Source organism: Mus caroli, unplaced genomic scaffold (genome assembly GCF_978045245.1).
Source record: "Mus caroli unplaced genomic scaffold, Mus_caroli_1 scaffold_4, whole genome shotgun sequence".
In the NCBI taxonomy this organism is placed as follows: Eukaryota; Metazoa; Chordata; class Mammalia; order Rodentia; family Muridae; genus Mus; species Mus caroli.
This window is the reverse complement of record NW_028227259.1, coordinates 54751083-54768703: the sequence shown is the minus strand read 5'-3', so window position 1 is coordinate 54768703 and position 17621 is coordinate 54751083. Positions and strand designations below refer to the sequence as shown.

The 17621-nt window shown below is 43.1% G+C and overlaps 1 long non-coding RNA gene across 3 annotated transcripts; it reads left to right on the top strand.

Moving 5' to 3' along the window:
* Nucleotides 1–1000: 1000 nt before the first annotated feature.
* Nucleotides 1001–16985, top strand: LOC110295310 (uncharacterized). 3 transcript variants are annotated; one of them, XR_015046934.1, is made up of 5 exons: nt 1001–1138; nt 6686–6797; nt 9035–9893; nt 14612–14742; nt 16853–16985. It is a non-coding gene; the product is annotated as an uncharacterized LOC110295310 (long non-coding RNA). The 3 variants fall into 3 exon arrangements; XR_015046935.1 differs by having other exon boundaries at nt 14612–14749; nt 16853–16918; XR_015046933.1 differs by lacking the exon at nt 16853–16985 and having other exon boundaries at nt 14612–15326.
* Nucleotides 16986–17621: the final 636 nt, after the last annotated feature.

The following is a 17621-nucleotide window of genomic DNA, read 5'->3' as shown; positions in this document are numbered from 1 at the left end:
CATCTTCATTTCATGTCTTCGACAGCCTCTCAACTTAGGTCAAGTCCAAGGAAAACCAAGTGATTTTATTAGAGGTAGGGAGAGGTGGTAGTGAGCGTGGGCACCTCAGGCTTCACTCCCAACTCCAGGACCCACAGGCGTGGAGACCTTGACTTAGCTCCTTCATTTTTCTGAGTCTCTAATCCCTCATCTATGAAAAATGGATAATAAGTCACCTTGCTGGGCATGGTGGTTCATACCGTAATTGTAGCACTTGAGTGACTAAGGCAGGAGGAGCCAGTATTTAGTTACACAGAAAGTCCAAAGCCATCGAGGGTTACATGTAACAGAAAACAGAGAGAGAGAGACAGAGACACAGAGAGAGAGACAGAGAGAGAATGAGAGAGAAAGGAGGGGGGAGGAGGAGGAGGTGGTGGTGGAGCAGGAAGAGGAGGAGGAGGAACTGGTAAGAGAGTGAAAGAAGAGATTCCAGTCGTGTGAATCACAGAGGTGAGGGTGTAGAGCAGGCTAGTCTGGTGTCTGAGGATCAGGCTTGCAAGTCACCCAGGCTGTCTGTGCTCCAGCTCTGCCCCTTGCAAGCCATTTCACCTCTGTGTCTCAGATTCTGTAACATCCTCAAAGTAGGAAAACCCGTCGCCAGCTCGGAGGTAACCACGATGATCGAATGAGTTAGCGTACATCTCGGCAAGTCCACTAGTATTGTTGTTTACATCTTTTTATTAATAGAGATCTCTGGTGGCCAGAGACCTTCTAATTGCCTCACTTGAGAGTCCAGATAGCAGCTGTGGTGTATCAGCTCAGATGCACAAATGGTGAGCGTGGACTGAAGCAAATCATAGCTCTGTGAGTCACCATTCCAGCTAGTAAGCAGAGAAGCAGCGTTTATAGGCAGCTGGCTGCTAATTAAGACACCCTTAATCACACCACCTGCTGCAGAAGCCCCGCCCCGTCCTCGCTTGCCTGCGCCTGCGCTTTCCTCACTCCTCCCTTTGCTCTCACCATTGCTCCATTTGTTGCCTGTGTCCACTGAGAGGGCACATCAGTCGTCAAAAGACCCAGAAAACAACAGTATTCCTCCATCTGGAACTTACACACCACTTTGTACGCTGGGAAAATAATACGCGGCTCCCCCATATTGGTGAGTTTGAAGGTGATAACCAACCAGGGAGCCTTAAGAGTAGGGGAAGCAAAGAAAGCAATCTATAGAATGTACCCGAGGAAACAAAAACCTTAGTTTATACAAAACTCCATAGGTAGGTTTGTGTAGGGACTTTGCTCATAATCGCTCCAAACTAGAAGCAATCCCAATATCCTGTAACCGCTGAATGGCTAAACAAACCAGGGTGCTTTCATACTATGAAATGGTATCTAGCAAACAGAAAGGGCAGACTCGCCGCTTAATGACTGGGATACATTCTGAGAAACATATCTGAGAAAATTTTGCCAGTGTGCCAACAACACAAAGTATCCTTGCACAAATATAGATGGCACAGGTTAGTCACTGCACACAGCCTCTGGAAGGTCATGGAGAGACACAGATAGCAAGAAATTGATGAGGCTGCTGTTGGTCTGGCTTGGCATACTGTATCATGGTTGGCCTTTTCTTTTATAAGTAGCAAAACAGAAAGTGGAATAGATACACAACCCGGTGACACAGGCTTGTCATTAGCAAGGGTTCTGCGCTGTGTGTCAGAGTGTCTGATGAATGATGATACGGTGGCATGTTCCCCTCATCTTTATCCCAAGTACAAGGCTTTACAAAGACGGCTGTCACCAGATGGCAGACACTTCTCAGTCCCATTAAAATCTATGGGGCCACCATTATACACGTAGTGTATCATGATCTAGCACAGAGGTTCTCAGCCTTTGGGTCTTAACCCTTTTGGGGTCCCTGCATAGCAGATATTTACATTATGATTCACAACAGTAGCAAAATTACAGTTAGGAAGTAGCAACAAAAATAATTTTATGGTTGGGGGGGGTCACCACAACATGAGGAACTGTATTAAAGGGTCACTGTATTAGGAAGATTGAGAACCACTGAGCTGAAGTGTTGGTATGTAGAGTGCGCTGTGTTATCACAAGCAGAGAGTGGTTATGTCTCAAATGACTTAACTGAAGCAAAAGAAGGCAGACCCCAAAGGATACATGTTATACGATCTTGCATGTAACACTCAGATACGGTCAGTGATTGTTGGAGCCAGGGCTGGAGACTCTGGCTGGCTATGTGGAGCCCTGGTAAACTTGAGGAAGGCTTACGGATGTTCTCTATATGGACTGTGTTGGCACGTGTGTTTGTCAAAACTCATACCAAATTGGGCAAATATTATTGCATATGAATTATACCTCAACACACCTAATTTGAAAATAAACTCTTACATAGGAGCCTTGGAGCCACAAAAACAACAAAAAGAGACCTTAGTACCCTCCCAAAGTCAAACAACCTCTATTTAAAACGAACAAACAAAGCAAAAAAAAAAAAAAAAAAAAAAAAACCCAAACACTGTATGCTGTTTGTTTGCTTGTTTCACATGTGTGGTGTGTACAAGCACATGGGGCAGATGGAGGGAGAGGTCAGAGGTCAGAGCTCAGGCATCCTGCTCTGTCCGGGTCCCTCACTGAGCCTGGAGTTAGGCTTGCCACAAGGAAATCCAACTGATCTCCAGTCTCACCTCCCCACAGCAATGGGAGTTATGGGTGCTGAAGATTAGGACTCAGGTCCTTATGCTTGTGCACTGAGTCCTTTATCCACAAAGCCATCTCTCCCAGCTGGACTTCACCCATTTCTGAGGTACTTGTGAGTCACTAAGATGTGTGGTTATTAACAGTAGGAAATAATTGATCACATCAAATGCGACAATACCAGTGTAGGAAAACACTTCCATTCTCAAGTAAAATCGCCCTTGGAGGAAGAACCAGATATAAATTCCATTGTGCTGAGAGCCTGACATGTCCTCCACAGGCTAATGTTTGGGCCACTGATGCCCAGCTGGTGGCACCCTTTAAGGAGTCTGTGCAGCCTTTAGGAGGTGGGACTTGGTTGGGGGTAGTAGGTCTCTGGGGACTGGCTTTAGAAAGTTATCTCAGGCCCTACTTCCAGTGCCACTCTCTCTGCTCCCTGATCTGTTGCTGAGGGAACAGCCACCTTGTGTTCCCACTGTCACAGCCAGGGCCACCCCTGCCCTGTGCCTTCCTCACCCTGCAGGCTGAAAGCTCTTTGAATCAAGTGAGCCAGGTTTTTTTTTTTTTTTTTCCTTTCACATATGCTGGTCACACAATGAAAAATAATTCAGATCCCACCGAGGCAAACAGGTCCATGGCCTTTCTCCAAATCAGATGCTGGATGTCATAGAAGGCCTCAATTTGGACTCCAGAGAAGATGGGAGAGGGCCACCCCTGTGCCTTGCCCAGGCTACTCACATTGACCCAAGAAAAACTGCAAAATTCTTTCCGAAAAACCAAGGCAAAGCTGAACGGGGCTGAACACTGGGTGAGGACTCCCAGAGTAGAAAGTGTCCAAGAGGAGGACAGCCAACGAGGATAACAACCCAGGAATTCCCATTTAGCATCATTCCAAACTTCTCAGGGTCCAGTCATGCAAAACAGACCTGCTTTTCGCATACTATAGCAATACGCAAGGGAGGACTGGTTGCTGTGTGTTACCCCCCTTTCCAGTTCAAACTATTTCTCCAGCTCCAAGCACACATCACTGCTGAGCCATTAGTGCTAGCTACTCAAAAGGATGACAGCTCCACAGTGTCTGTTGACAGTTGAACACTCCAAGGCCGGGTGAATGTGGAGGAGGACACCAGTAACATTAGCCAGGCAGTGTGTGTGTGTGTGTGTGTCCCCTTGTCAAGTCCCACCCTAGCCAACAAGGAGCATGTTATCACCACGGTACAGACAGGAGATAAAGGCTTTGAGTGGTGACACCATCTGCTCTTAAGTATTTTATATCTTCAAATGCAAATGTTCTGTGAGCCCGTGTTAAATAGAAATGGTGATTTCTGAATTAAATTTAGACAGGTTGCAGGAGGCAAGCGAGGGAATAAAATCATAAAGGAGTAGGCAGTGGTAGCTGGTGGGAATTTAACAGCCAGTGCTAGCGTGGGGCAGGGAGTTGCTTATACAATAAGTAGATATTCCTACCAGGGGCCGCATTCAAGGGATCCTCCTGAAGCATCCAGACTTCCCACACATTTCACAATCAGCTCTCCTGAATGGTGCAGGGACGGAGTGTGTGTGTGTGTGTGTGTGTGTGTGTGTGTGTGTGTGTGTGAAAATATTGATTCAAAGAACGTGTAAGAAGCAGACTTGTGAAGCAGTGTCAGGGAGAGGAACAGGGTGACTAAGGCAAAGAAAAGCTGAAAGATGTAGGGAATGACGGGAAAGAGACACCGGAGGGATGGATTAGAAGTCTCCTCATACTGCATGGAAACCTTGCTGGAAGTGGAGAAAAGCCAGAAGAATCCCAGATATTCCTTGCAGTGTGTTCCTTGACCTCAAAGATGAAGGCTAGGGGTGTGACTGGTGACTGCTTCTGGAATACAGAATGAGCGATAAAGAATGTGGTTTGAAAATTGCCATGAGATGGGGTGTATTTGGTCATTTTTTTGGTCAACTTGACACAAACTAGAGTCACCTAGGAAGAGGGACCTTCAGTTGAAGGATTGCCCCCATCAGACTGATGTGCAGGCATATCTATGGGTATTTTCTTGGCTAGTGATTGATGGAAAAGGGCCCAACCCACTATGGGTGGTGCCATCCCTAGGCAGGTTTTCTTGAGTTACATAAGAAAGCAGATTGAGGGGCTGGAGAGATAGCTCAGTAGTTAGGAACATTGGCTGCCCTTCCAGAGGTCATGAGTTCAATTCCCAGCAACCACATTGTGGCTCACAACCATCTGTCATGGGATCTGATGCCCTCTTCTGGTGTGTCATCGACAGCATGCTCATATACATACAAATCTTTTAAAAACTAACTAAATAAATAAAAGATAAGAAAAGAAAGCAGGTTGAATAAGCCAGTATTTTGATGGAACCACTTGCATGCAGATCCTTTGTAACTGGAGTTATAGACAGTTGTGAGCCGTCATTTGGGTATTGAAAATTGAATCCAGTTTTCCTGGAAGAGCAATCAGTGGTCTTCAACCAGCCCCTTGCCATAGTTCTTAAAGAAGCCTCTGTTGAAGAAACGTACAGGAGTGCAGTGATTAGAATGGGCAGGGTTTAGAATGTAAAAGAATTACCCCTTCATAGATAGATAAGCCAGTTACCTCTCTCCTGTGAATGTTGCATTCATCTCCATTGTCAATGTCTCTCTGGATCCTTCATCTTTTCTATGTGGACTGCTATGAACTCTTCACGTGTTCAAAGGATCAGACTTCTGTGTATGAAGAACAGCAGAGCTTTTTGTTGTTGTTTCTTGTTTAGCTTTTTTTTTTTTTTTGTCTATGAATGTTATTAATATGCAGACCAGGAGGACCTTGAGCTCACGGAGATTGGCCTGCCTCTGCTTCCCTGGTCCTGGGATTAAAGGCGTGTGTTTGACACCTAAGTTAGGCAATGCGGATAGAGTGATGCAAAGCATAGTCCCTGCTCTCCACCTGCGAGATGGCTGTTGGGGGAGGAGTTCAGTTGTAAAACAGTTCAGAACAGAAGCGACTCCTAGACAGGGATGCTGGACTGTGGGATAAATGTAGGCTCAGAGTTTGAAGAAGGGTTTAGTTTGCTAAGGATCTGGGGGTTGGAGGGCTTCTAAAACATGATGTGTTAACTGGAATTGAGGCAAATAAAGTGTTACAAATAAGGCTACTGGAAACTTGATGTATTCAAAAAGATTTTTCTAATTAAAACTACCTTATTATTAAATATTAATTAATTAATAGCAGGTATAGTACATAAGTGTATCTTCATAAACATAATTGAATTGAATTGGTTAGATATCCTATACATGTAAGTACACACATATGAGTCTTAGCTGTGGTGCACAAAACAACTACATTTCCAGCTAGTGTTATTAATTTCTATAGCACAGAAATGCAAGAACTTTACAGTTAAATTTGTCACTTCCTGTTTAATTTCTCCCATTGTCTTGGTCTTTCGAACGCTACCATCTCTATAAAGATCTAGTCAATAGATTCTCATTTCGGCCACATTTTAACAGCCACGTGGACGTTCTGAACAGCATCCAAAACATGACAAGGAATGAAAAGTAGGTTTTCATTTTTCACAAGTAAAAGTGAAAATAGAACGGATTAAAGAGAGAACTTGTGTATTGTCCCTGCAAATAATACAGCAGATGATGAGCAATAATCGTCCACATCCCTGCATCTGGGTGAAAGATGTGAAGAGCAAATTTTCAAAATGGTTTTGATGAGTACAAATCAGACTAATGGGGAAATTTCAAAAAAGGTGGAGGCCCTGCCTCATACATCTTATTCTTAATGATATAACCCAGTACTCTGTAAAGGGTTTAGAAAGGAGATAGAAGGAGTTCTTGGGAGAATGTCACATATACTCCTATCTGCAATCCGACATCTCCTACAGAGGTGTAGGAGTTCTTCGGAGTAGCTTGCAGAAATGAGTCAAGGGAGAAGGTAGACTCAGCACCAGCTCGGGTGGAGGATCTATTGGCTAAGCGTGATGGCGGGGAGTAATAGGTCTGTCCTGTCCTCTGTTCTCAGGTGGAGTTCCTACCCCATGGAGAATTCAGGATCTCTTCTCTGCATTCCTTGATATCAGTAGTCAAAGCACAAGTGACTTTCTTAAAGATGCCAACTTTGATGATCTGGCATGGTGGGTGTGCAAAAAGAACTGGACATATAAGTCTGATGAGATGAGTTCCACTCCCAGACCCCACATAAAAAGCCAAATATGGGGGCTGAGAGATTTCTCAGTGGTTAGAGCACTGGCTGTTCTTTCAGAGGACCTAGGTTCAAATTCCTAGTGCCCACAGAGCAGCTCACAACTGTCTGTATCTCCAGTTCCAGGGTATCTGACACTCTCACACAGAGATGCATGAAGGCAAAACACTCCTGCACAGAAAACACATATAAATAAATAATCTTTAAAAATCCAACTGTGGCAGCACATACCTGTAATCCGAGCACTCTGACAGTAGAGACAAGAGAATTGCCCATAAGTGTCTAGGTCAGATTGGAGTCCCCAGTGTGGAAACAAAACAAAACAAAACGTGAGGGGGTCTAAAGAGATGGCTCAGTGTTTCAGAGCACACACTGCTCTGACCAGGACCTGAGCTCAGTTCCCAGCACATAGAACCGCCTGGAACTCCTGCTCCAGGCGTCTGTTGGCACCCTCTTCTGGCCTTCAAGAACACCCACATTTACAGCAAGCCCCACCCCCACCCCTGCGCCATGCGTTCTCAAAATGAATAGAAATAAAATAAATAAAAGCGATCCTACCTAAAACTGAGGTAGAAGGAGACAGCAACTCTTGCAAGTTGATTTTTGACTTTGCATGAACCCTAGCCCATGGATGAAAGCACACTTACACACACACACACACACACACAAGCGGGGCTTTATATATATATATAAACTTACATATATATATATGTATATAAGTATAATATATTTTTGCAACCACATTCACACACACACAAGTGGGGCTTTGTATACATATAAACTTACGTATATATGTTATATGTAATGTATATTTTATATAAACTATATATGTAACTTTTCATATAACTATATATTATTTATTTCTTTTTTCCATGAATAACAGTTTTGAGCTAGGCCTGATGGAATAGGTGTGTACCCTGTGTTGAGACTGAGGTAGTGAGTTGAAAGATCTAATCTGGATCCTCTGGAAGAACATTTTTTAAAATTGTATTTATTTATTTTTTTATTTATTTTGACACTGGCTAGCCTGGAATTCACTCTGTAGACCAAGATGACTTTGAACTCACAAAGATCTGCCTGCCTCTGCCTCCAGGTGCTGGGATTAAAGGCATATGCTTTAGAGCACTTAAATTAGACAATGCAAAAATACTAATGAAGTAAATGCACAGTCCTAGCTCTCCACCTTCTTATCAGACGGGTGTTTCTGGGAGGGGATTTAGGAGCCCTTGTCAACTGAGAGAGATGCTGACTCAATATCTTATAACAACTATAGCAGATTAGGACAAAGTTCACCAACGGAGCCCTTAGCTAATGTGCACAAGGCCTTGGGTCCCACCACTGGTACCACACATACATACACAAAACAAGAAAAAAGGAAAGAGAGAAAAAGAGAGAGAGAGAGAGAGAGAGAGAGAGAGAGAGAGAGAGAGAGAGAGAGAGAGAGAATGTGCCAGGGACTAGAGATGGTTCAGTGGTTAAGAACACTGACTGCCCTTCACAGCTCACAGTTCCATTCCCAGCACCCACATGGTGGCTCTCTACAGACTGTAATTCCAGTTGCATGAATATGACAGTCTCTTCTGCCCTGTGAGGGCAACAGGCATGTATGTAGCATGCTGACAGGCATAGTATCCATATACATGAAATACAAAAGGAGCAAGTAGATAATCCTATTCTGGGTGACTGTGTGACTTTGTGATCTTTACTAACTCATTTCTGGCCTTGGATAAAGGTGTGAACAGAGACCAGTTTGTCCCTCAAATCCAACATGTTACAGAAATATATTAAACAACCAAAGCAGGCTGGAGAGATGGCTCAGCGGTTAAGAGCACTGACTGCTCTTCCAGAGGTTCTGAGTTCAATTTCCAGCAACCACGTGGTGGCTCACAACCATCTGCAATGGGATCTGATGCCCTCTTCTGGTGTGTCTGAAGAGAGCTACAGTGTACTCACATAATAAATAAATAAATAAATAAATAAATCTTAAGAGAAAAAAACAGAGCATTGAGAATATTGTTTTTTGAAAGGAGAGAATTTTTAAAGCATATTTTTCTGTGGCTGAGAAATATTATGTGGGCAGGAAATGCTATGCTAAGGTACCTTAGATAAAAATAGTTTAACATGTTCCCAAACTCTCAAATTAACTTTTTTTTTTTTTTTTTTTGGTAGGGGAAACATATTCAGCACAGAAGTCAATGGTCAAAAGCTGGTCTTTTGGTGATTTTGAAAACAGACATAAAGATGCATATTTGAATTTCGAACCATCTTTAATTTGACTACTAGAGCCATGGTAAAAGGAAATTAGAAACTTTTCCAGCTGCCTGAGATTTTCAATGAGTTCCCTCAGGATGTGGGTGGCTATCTTTGATTTTACGATCGAGCCGATTAGTGGGAAGGAAACGGAGTGTCAGGCATTAGGAACACATTTTTTTATTATCTCACATTTGTGCCATTCACTTCCTCTCGGAATCTGAAGCATACTTCACAATGTCTTGGTTAGGATGGGTGAGGGTACAGTTAATAGACTGCAGCTGCACATAGAGCCAGCGGTGGCTGGCAGCCCAGTCAGGCTGTACAGAACTACCTTGGAAAAGGAAGGGTGGCCACCAGGGCCCAGAGTCCAGGAACTCCAGCTCACCAGATTCATGCAGATGTGAGGACAACTGAGTCACAAACAAGCAGACTTCCAAGGCTGAAGGCTGAGTGACTGGTAAGAGAGATGTACAACTGCCAAATCTCAGGCAAGCATGGAAGAGGTACTTTTAGGAAGAACTGGTTTGTCACAGCGAAGGGAAGCATAAGAGAAAGTTTCTTCAGTGAGCTGCAAACACAGAATTACTCCTAGGAGAGAGAAGGAAAGCATCAAGCATCAGGATTTAAAGACGAGCAAAAAGCATCTTACAGAAAACCGTTGCTTAAGGGAGGTAGGAGTGGGCCAGAGAGAAGGCCCAGCAGGAAAGGGCACCGAGTGCCGGGCGCTGGGTGCATGGTGCCGTCTGACTTCACTCCTGGGGAAAACATAGGAAAGGTAAGAATCAACTCCTTTACCTGTGCACCTCGGTGTGTGTGTGTGTGTGTGTGTGTGTGTGTACGTGCATAAAATAACAAAATAGTAAATGAAAAGTGAAAACGCTTAGGAGGACTGGTTTAGCTCAGAGTTTCATGTCTAGAGCGAGTTCGATGCACTAATTTGTCCTTTTTGTTGCTCGTGAGGCTAGGGGTGGCAATTTTGTGTCTACATGTGGAACATGGAAGACAACTTAGTAGTCATTCTGTAAGTACTATCTATCTTGGATTTTTGGTTTACTTAATTTTTATGTGTGTGTATATTTTTTCTACATTGTATGACTGTGCACCGTATACATGCAGTAACTTCAAAGGACAGACGATGTCAGGATCCTCTAGGATCTGGAGTTACAGACAGTTCTGAGCTGTCGTGTGGGTGCTGGGAATTGAACCAGAGTCCCCTGGAAGAGCAGCAAGCACTCGTCATGATGGAGTATGGTCTCTCCAGACCTTCTCTCTTTAAACATTACTTATTTACTTATTATTTGTTTTATGTGTATGGATGTTCTGTCTGTTTGCTTCATGTGGTGCCTGGGGTCTGCAGAGGCCAAATGAAGCTGTCAGTGCCCCTAGAATTGGAGTTAGACGACCAGGAATCATCAAGCAGGTCCTGGGAATCAAAGCCAGGTCCTCTGGAAGAGCAGCAAGTACTCCTAGTTACCGAGCTCTCTCTCTAGCCCCTGTCTACCATGTTTTGTTTTGTTTGTGATAGGGTCTCTCAGTAATGCAAAGCATAACAAGTACACTAGACTGGATGGACAGAAAGCGCCATCTCCCAGCCCTTAAGAACCTTCCATGGACCAGGCACTGTTCTTGGCATCTGACTAACATTAATGACTAGGATGGCGTGCTTGCCTTGAGCCGCTTTCTTTTTCTGTTGTGTTTGTTTGTCTTGTTGCTTTGTTTGTCATTGTTGTTAAGAGAAATGGTCTCACTATGTAGTCCAGGCTGTCCTGGAACTTGCTCTGTAGACCAGGTTGCCCTGGAACTCACAGAGATCCACCTGCCTCTGCTTCCCAAGTGCTGGGATTAAAGACTGGCAATATCATGCCAGGCTTCTCAGAGCTTTCTTATATGATCAGATAAACAACAAAAGATAAACTTAGTATTACTCATGTAACCTGTAATCCCAGCACTCGGGAGGCAGAACAAGATCATGAGATCTACATGGCCAGGCTGAGGCCTTGCATTAGGCTTTATCTCAAAAAACCAAAGCGAGACATAAACATTTTAGTCGATCAGAAAAGAAAAGGGTGAGAGTTATGGAACATGAATTGTGTCAGGATAGGAGGATGGGTCCTGACTAAATAAGGCATTCTGGGATGTCTTAGTCAGGGTTTCTATTCTTACACAAACATCATGACCAAGAAGCAGTTGGGGAGGAAAGGGTTTATTCACCTTACACTTCCACATTGCTGTTCATCACCAAAGGAAGTTAGGACCGGAACTCAAGCAGGTCAGGAAGCGGGAGCTGATGCCGAGGCCATGGAGAGATGTTCTTTACTGGTTTGCTTCCCCTGGCTTGCTCAGCCTGCTCTCTTATAGAACCAAGACTACCAACCCAGGGATGGCACCACCCATAAGGAGCCTTCCCCACTTGATCACTAATTGAGAAAATGCCTTACAGCTGAATCTCATGGAGACATTTCCTCAACTGAAACTCCAGCCTGTGTCAAGTTGACACAAAACCAGTCAGCACACAGGATAGTCTATGGGAGGAGTGAGGAGAGTCCCCTTAGCACCCTCTGACTACCACAAACTGATGCGAAGTAGAACCCCTCTGAGGTCACGTCAAGTTTGGAGACAATGAGAAGTGGGAGAGGGCGGTTGGTCAAGAGTTCCATTTGGGGTCATACTGAGATCAGTCTAAACAGATGTTCAAGTGTAGCTGTCAGTAGTACGGAATCCAGCATCTGCAGCACAGGAGAACGCCGGGGAGTGAGAGATATATTCTCGGGGGACTGTAAATATAGGTGTTGCATTTAAAGACCTGAGACCCACATAGAAGAGTGCAGACAAGGAAGAGACAAACAAGAAGGGAGAGCAACCAGACTGTCTTAGGTGAGACCAAAAATACAGAAAAACTCAACACTCATTCTTGACTTAAAAAGAGCAAAGACTTAAAAAGGAGGCTAGAGGGACCAAGAAACTATTTAGAAAAAGGAAAAAAGAAGAATCCAATACAGAATGGAAGCTATCATATCATAGGAAGAAAGACTATATTTTTAATTTCTTTATTATTTTAAATTACAAAGCATTTAGACTGATGGAACAAGTAAAACTGCACCGCTATGTGTAAAAAAAAAAAACCCATTATTGTCCCCACCTCCACTCCCTTCAGGGTACCACAGTAACAACATGACATTTGTCCCTTCCTACCTTTTGCATGGCTCAGTAGTATCATAAGCATTTATATAGCCCAGCTCTGTAGACCTTTTTGCATATGTCCACTTTGTCAGAAAAACAATCTTATCACATATGTTAACATTTTTAAAAATTTTAATAGTTTATCAATCATACTCTCAAATACTTGGGTATAGTTAATTCCATCTTGTTCTAATATAGTATATATTATTCTATGTATATGTACATGAAATATACATATATATACTTATATATGCAAACATGCACACACATACAATGTTTAAACATAGGATTGTGGTCTGGATGCAAAATCTCTCTCATAGGAACAGATATTTGAATATTTGGTCTCCAACTAGTGGTACTACTTGTGGAAGCCATGGATCACTGAGAAGTAGGGCCTATCTGGAGGAAGCAGTCCTCTGGGAGAGGTCTGGTGGACTTGAAGTTTATGGCCTACTCCACTTCTTGTCTCTTCTCTGCTTTGGGTTACACCTAGATGTGAGCTAGGAGCTTCAAGAGATCCTGTCATCACAACTGAAAGCTGCTTCTCCCACCATGACTTCCCTGCCATAATGCACCGCCCCCCACCCCCACCCCACCCCAAGTGCAAGTCAAAACAAACCCTTCCTTCCTTAGTTGCTTCTTGTCCTGACTTTGGTCCCAGGGATAAGAAAGGCAAATGATAAACACATTAAGACGCAGATGCATTGATAGCATATCACAATAGGTTTTTGTTCTTTTGTTTTGTTTATTTTTGAGACTTGGTTTCACTGTGGAGTCCTGACTGTCCTGGAACTCTCTCTGTAAAACAGGATGACCTCGAGGCCTCATGAGTGCTTAAAGGCATAAATCACAACTGCATCACCCCAAATCTTACCCCGGAGAGGCAGAGACACTGTTAACCCTATGTAGTTCATGTCTTACATCGTCCTTAAGCTCATGTGATCACACACAGATAGAAGTCTGCTTACAAATGTAAATACACACACACACCACACACACACCAGTGTACATCAGTCTATCTCCAGGAGCCGTATGGCTCCAGTGGCTTGCCCTTCTCACTCCACGCTCGTGAGAATCCTAGTTCACAAGAAGTTCCAATTCTACCTTGGAAGTAGAAGCCTAGTATTTTATGAAGCAGAGACACTATTCAGCCATATTTGCAAATTCAGCAAAAAGAGAGATGTATTAAACTGTTCCCTCATGGTTATGCATTCATTTTGCTTTTAATTTTTTGCTCCTACCATTCTGCACACAGCCTTCCATATTGGCTTGTTAATTATTTCTACATGCCCAGGGCTTGAATCAGTGGGTCAAAGGTTGTGTGGACTCTTTAATAGATGTTTTTAAGACTATCTTCTCTCCAAAGACAGGAACAGTTCACAGCTTCACAAACACTGCAATAGTAATAGTCTTTTGAATGTTTTTAATCTCATGGGTGTAATATAATGCCTCATAATTATTCGATGTTTTTAGGCAGAGTGTCATGAAGCCCAGGAAGAAATCAAACTCACCATGTAGATAAGGCTAGCCTTGTTTCTCCTGCCTCTACCTTCTGAGTGTGGGATTATAGGTGTATGCCACCACATCTGGCTAGATATCCATTATTATTCTAATTTGCAATACCCAAAATGCTGGTGAGTTTAAAAATCTTTAACATGTTTATTAGTTACTTGGACTTATTCTGTGAATTCCCTGTTGCCTTTTGCCCCTATGTTTTATCTTTTCTTTACCAGTTTCTCTGAATTTGCTGTGTGTGAGAAATATTTACCCCATCACGACTTATCTGTGTTTCACATGCTTCACTAAACAAGTTTTGACATGACTTGCCTTGGCATCTTTTGCCATTTAAAGGTTTTGAATTTTGTTACCATACATTTCCCATTTCCCAAGTTTCTGGTTTTCGTTTTTTAGAACATGTTCTCTGTCACCCACATTTGAATGTAGTTACCTGAATGTCTCTCCAAGGCTTAGTGCTTACACTGACGTTTTTAATCCATTTAGAATCTGTTTTTAGACTTGTGAAATTGAGACCCAAGTTCATTTTGTTCTAGATGAATAGCCAGTTACACCGGCACTGCTTATTAAATAAACCATTCTTTCCCACAGAATTGAAATACTGCCTTTGTCACATATTAAATTATGATATATGCTGAGATCTATTTTTGGATTCACTGTTCGGTTCCACTGATTTGTCTGCCCTGATGCCGATACCATGTTGATTGTGTTACTGTGATTTTTATCACTGCATCTTTCAGTTGATGACAGGCCTCTCATTATTTATCTTCTACATAACTTTTTGTTGTTATTATGCAGGCTTTGGATATTTGTGTGTGGATTCCTGAATGACTCTGTCTGACTTACTCCACCTTGTAAAATGGAGAACTATCCCGACTGTAACTTGGAGGCTACTGCTTTTTAAAGAGCATTGCTGTTCATTGAAATAGGTGAAAAGTTCAGTAACATTTTATTTTTAATTCATGTATCTTAATTTTATGGGTATGAATGTTTTGCCTGTGTGGTATGTACATGTACTACATGCATGCAGTGCCCAAAGTGTTCGATCCTCTCAAATTGGAGGCATAGGCAGCTGTAATCCACTGTGTATGTGCTAGGAACTGAACCCCAAACCTCCAACAAGTGCTCTTCGCCATTGAAACATCTCTCCAGCCCATTTATCACACATTTAAAATTGAGTGATTCCTGATAAGAGGATATGTCTGATCACTGTTCTAATTCCCCAGTTATCTCATGGCTTATTTGGCTGGATTCCTGATAGCTAAAGGCATCCGTGAGGTTGATGGAGGTAAGTGTTTAGCTTGTTTTAATTCACAGAGTGCTCCCTCTTCTCCCATTCTTTACTGAAGAAAAGAGGTTGTTGCTCAAGAACATCCCCTTACCCTGAGTTTCGGTATCTGTACTTTTGTGGTGTTATCTAATGCCCAACATTCATTTAGATAGTGGAGAAGGCCATCCATTCATTGATCTGTTAGGACCTCCACAATGCTGAATAGATCCATCCTTTCATCTCAGTTAACTGGAACAGCTTTAGAAGGTCCTTCAACAAAAGTTGGCATCTTTCCCAACCACCTGGGAATGTAGAAGAAAACAGGACTGTTCAGAGGATGTGGTCTCCAACCTGCTGAAGACAGCAACTGTGTTTTCTTCCAAACTGTCAGATGTAAGCATAGTGGATATGGTTTCAGTGTAGCATAATTGTTAATTTTATTTGTTTCACTGCTCAGTGGCAGCTTTTTCAGATAGCTCTTGAGTCTTTGCAAAGGAAGGAAGGAAGGAAGGAAGGAAGGAAGGAAGGAAGGAAGGAAGGAAGGAAGGAAAGAGAGGGAAGGAGGGGGAGGGAGGGATGGGAGAGGGAAAGAGAGGGGAGGAAAGGGGACGGAAATTAGAAGAAGAGAAGAGAAGAGAAGAGAAGAGAAGAGAAGAGAAGAGAAGAGAAGAGAAGAGAAGAGAAGAGAAGAGAAGAGAAAAGAAGAGAAAAGAAGAGAAGAAGAGAGAAAAAGAAGTCATGTGCTCAGGAAGAGAAGAGAAGAGAAGAGAAGAGAAGAGAAGAGAAGAGAAGAGAAGAGAAGAGAAGAGAAGAGAAGAGAAGAGAAGAGAGAGAAGAAGTCATGTGCCCAGGTCAGGTGCATTTCCTACCCAGACCCTTCCAGGCTGCAACCCAAGGAAGGGGTCCTTCTGCCCACTGGAGGAACTTTGTCTGGAATCCCTGCTGATATTTGCTAAGTCGTTACATTGGAGCTTTATTAGGGGGACAGCACAGAAAGCGGAGTTTGTTTACACATTTGCATGTCCTAAACGTCTAACGGCATTTCAGATTCACCTACAGGATCCCTAACTTGCTAATGTGGTTCCTTCCACACCTAAGACCTGCTGTTGCTGACAATTCCAACAGAGCTGCTCCTTGAATTGAGGTCAGCCCTTCTTAAATATTTTCCACTTGCAACCCATTTTCACTTGAAATTTGTTTCTGGTGCTGAAGATTGAACCCCCTTCAGACATACAAGTACTCTACCACTGAGCTACAACCTCAGCCCTGCCTCAGTAATTAATATATAGTTTATAAGACAGATACACAAATAACACATTTGCTGGGAAGGAATCATAAAGAAATTTACTTTAAAACAGTTATTTTTGTATAGATATATTTTAAAGACATAGGGAGTTGAGACAGGGTTTCTCTGTACAGCCCCAGCTGTCCTGGAACTCACTCTGTAGACCAGGCTAGCCTCAGACTCAGAGATCCACCTGCCTATGCCTCTAGAATAGTGGGATCAAAGGTGTGTGTAACCAATGCCCAGCTGACAATTTTTAAATATACTTATGATATTTTTATTGATTATACATATGTATATGCATACACATGCCATAAAGCATGTGTGGAGATCCAACAACAACTTGCAGGAATCACTTCTCTTTCTACCATGTGGATCCTAAGGACCAAACTCAGGTCACTGGTCTTGGCAGCAAGCAACCTCTACCTACTGAGTCATCTCATGGACCTGGTGTGCTGACTAATGTTCTGTCCATTTGGCATAGGCTAGAGCCGATTGAGAGTATGGAGCCCCGATTGAGATGCCTCCAGAAGACTGGGCTGCAGACAAGCCTGTAGAGCACTTTCTTGATGAGTGATTGATGTGGAAGTGGGAGGGAGGGCCCTCCCAGCCCATTGACTGATGTGGATGGGGTCATCCCTGGGATTGTGGTTCTAGGTTCTATAAGCTAGCAGGTAAACAAGCTCTGGGAAGCAGACCAGAAAACAGCACCCTCCATGGCCTCTGCATCAGCTCCCGCCTCCAGGTTCCTGCCCTGTGTGAGTTCCTGTCCTAACTTCCTTTGAAGATGAACAGTGATATGGAAGTGCAAGCCAAATAAACTCTTCCCTCCCCACTTCACAAGGTAGTTTGGTTATGGTGTTAGTGTTTCATCACAGTAATAGTAGCTCTAACTAAGATACCTGGAATGAATTTAATTTGCATTGGAGAATAAATCAACTTTGCATCCTAATTACATGGATGTGTGCTGTGGTTTGAATGTGGAACGTCTCCAACAGGCTCCTGTCTGAACACTTGTCCCTTGCTGGTAATGCTGCTTCAGAAGGTTTTGGGGCCTTTATATGACAATCTTGCTGGAGAAAGTGGTTCAAACACATGAACTTTTGGAGTATGTAAATAAGTTTAGGGCCATCCACTGGGACAGTGTACCAGTGGCCATCCTCCCAAAGAAGAATTACTTTCCTAATGCCCAGTGTCTGTGAACCACCAATAGTTCCCCAGCTAGGAGTATGGCCTTATGAACTTCTTGCTCA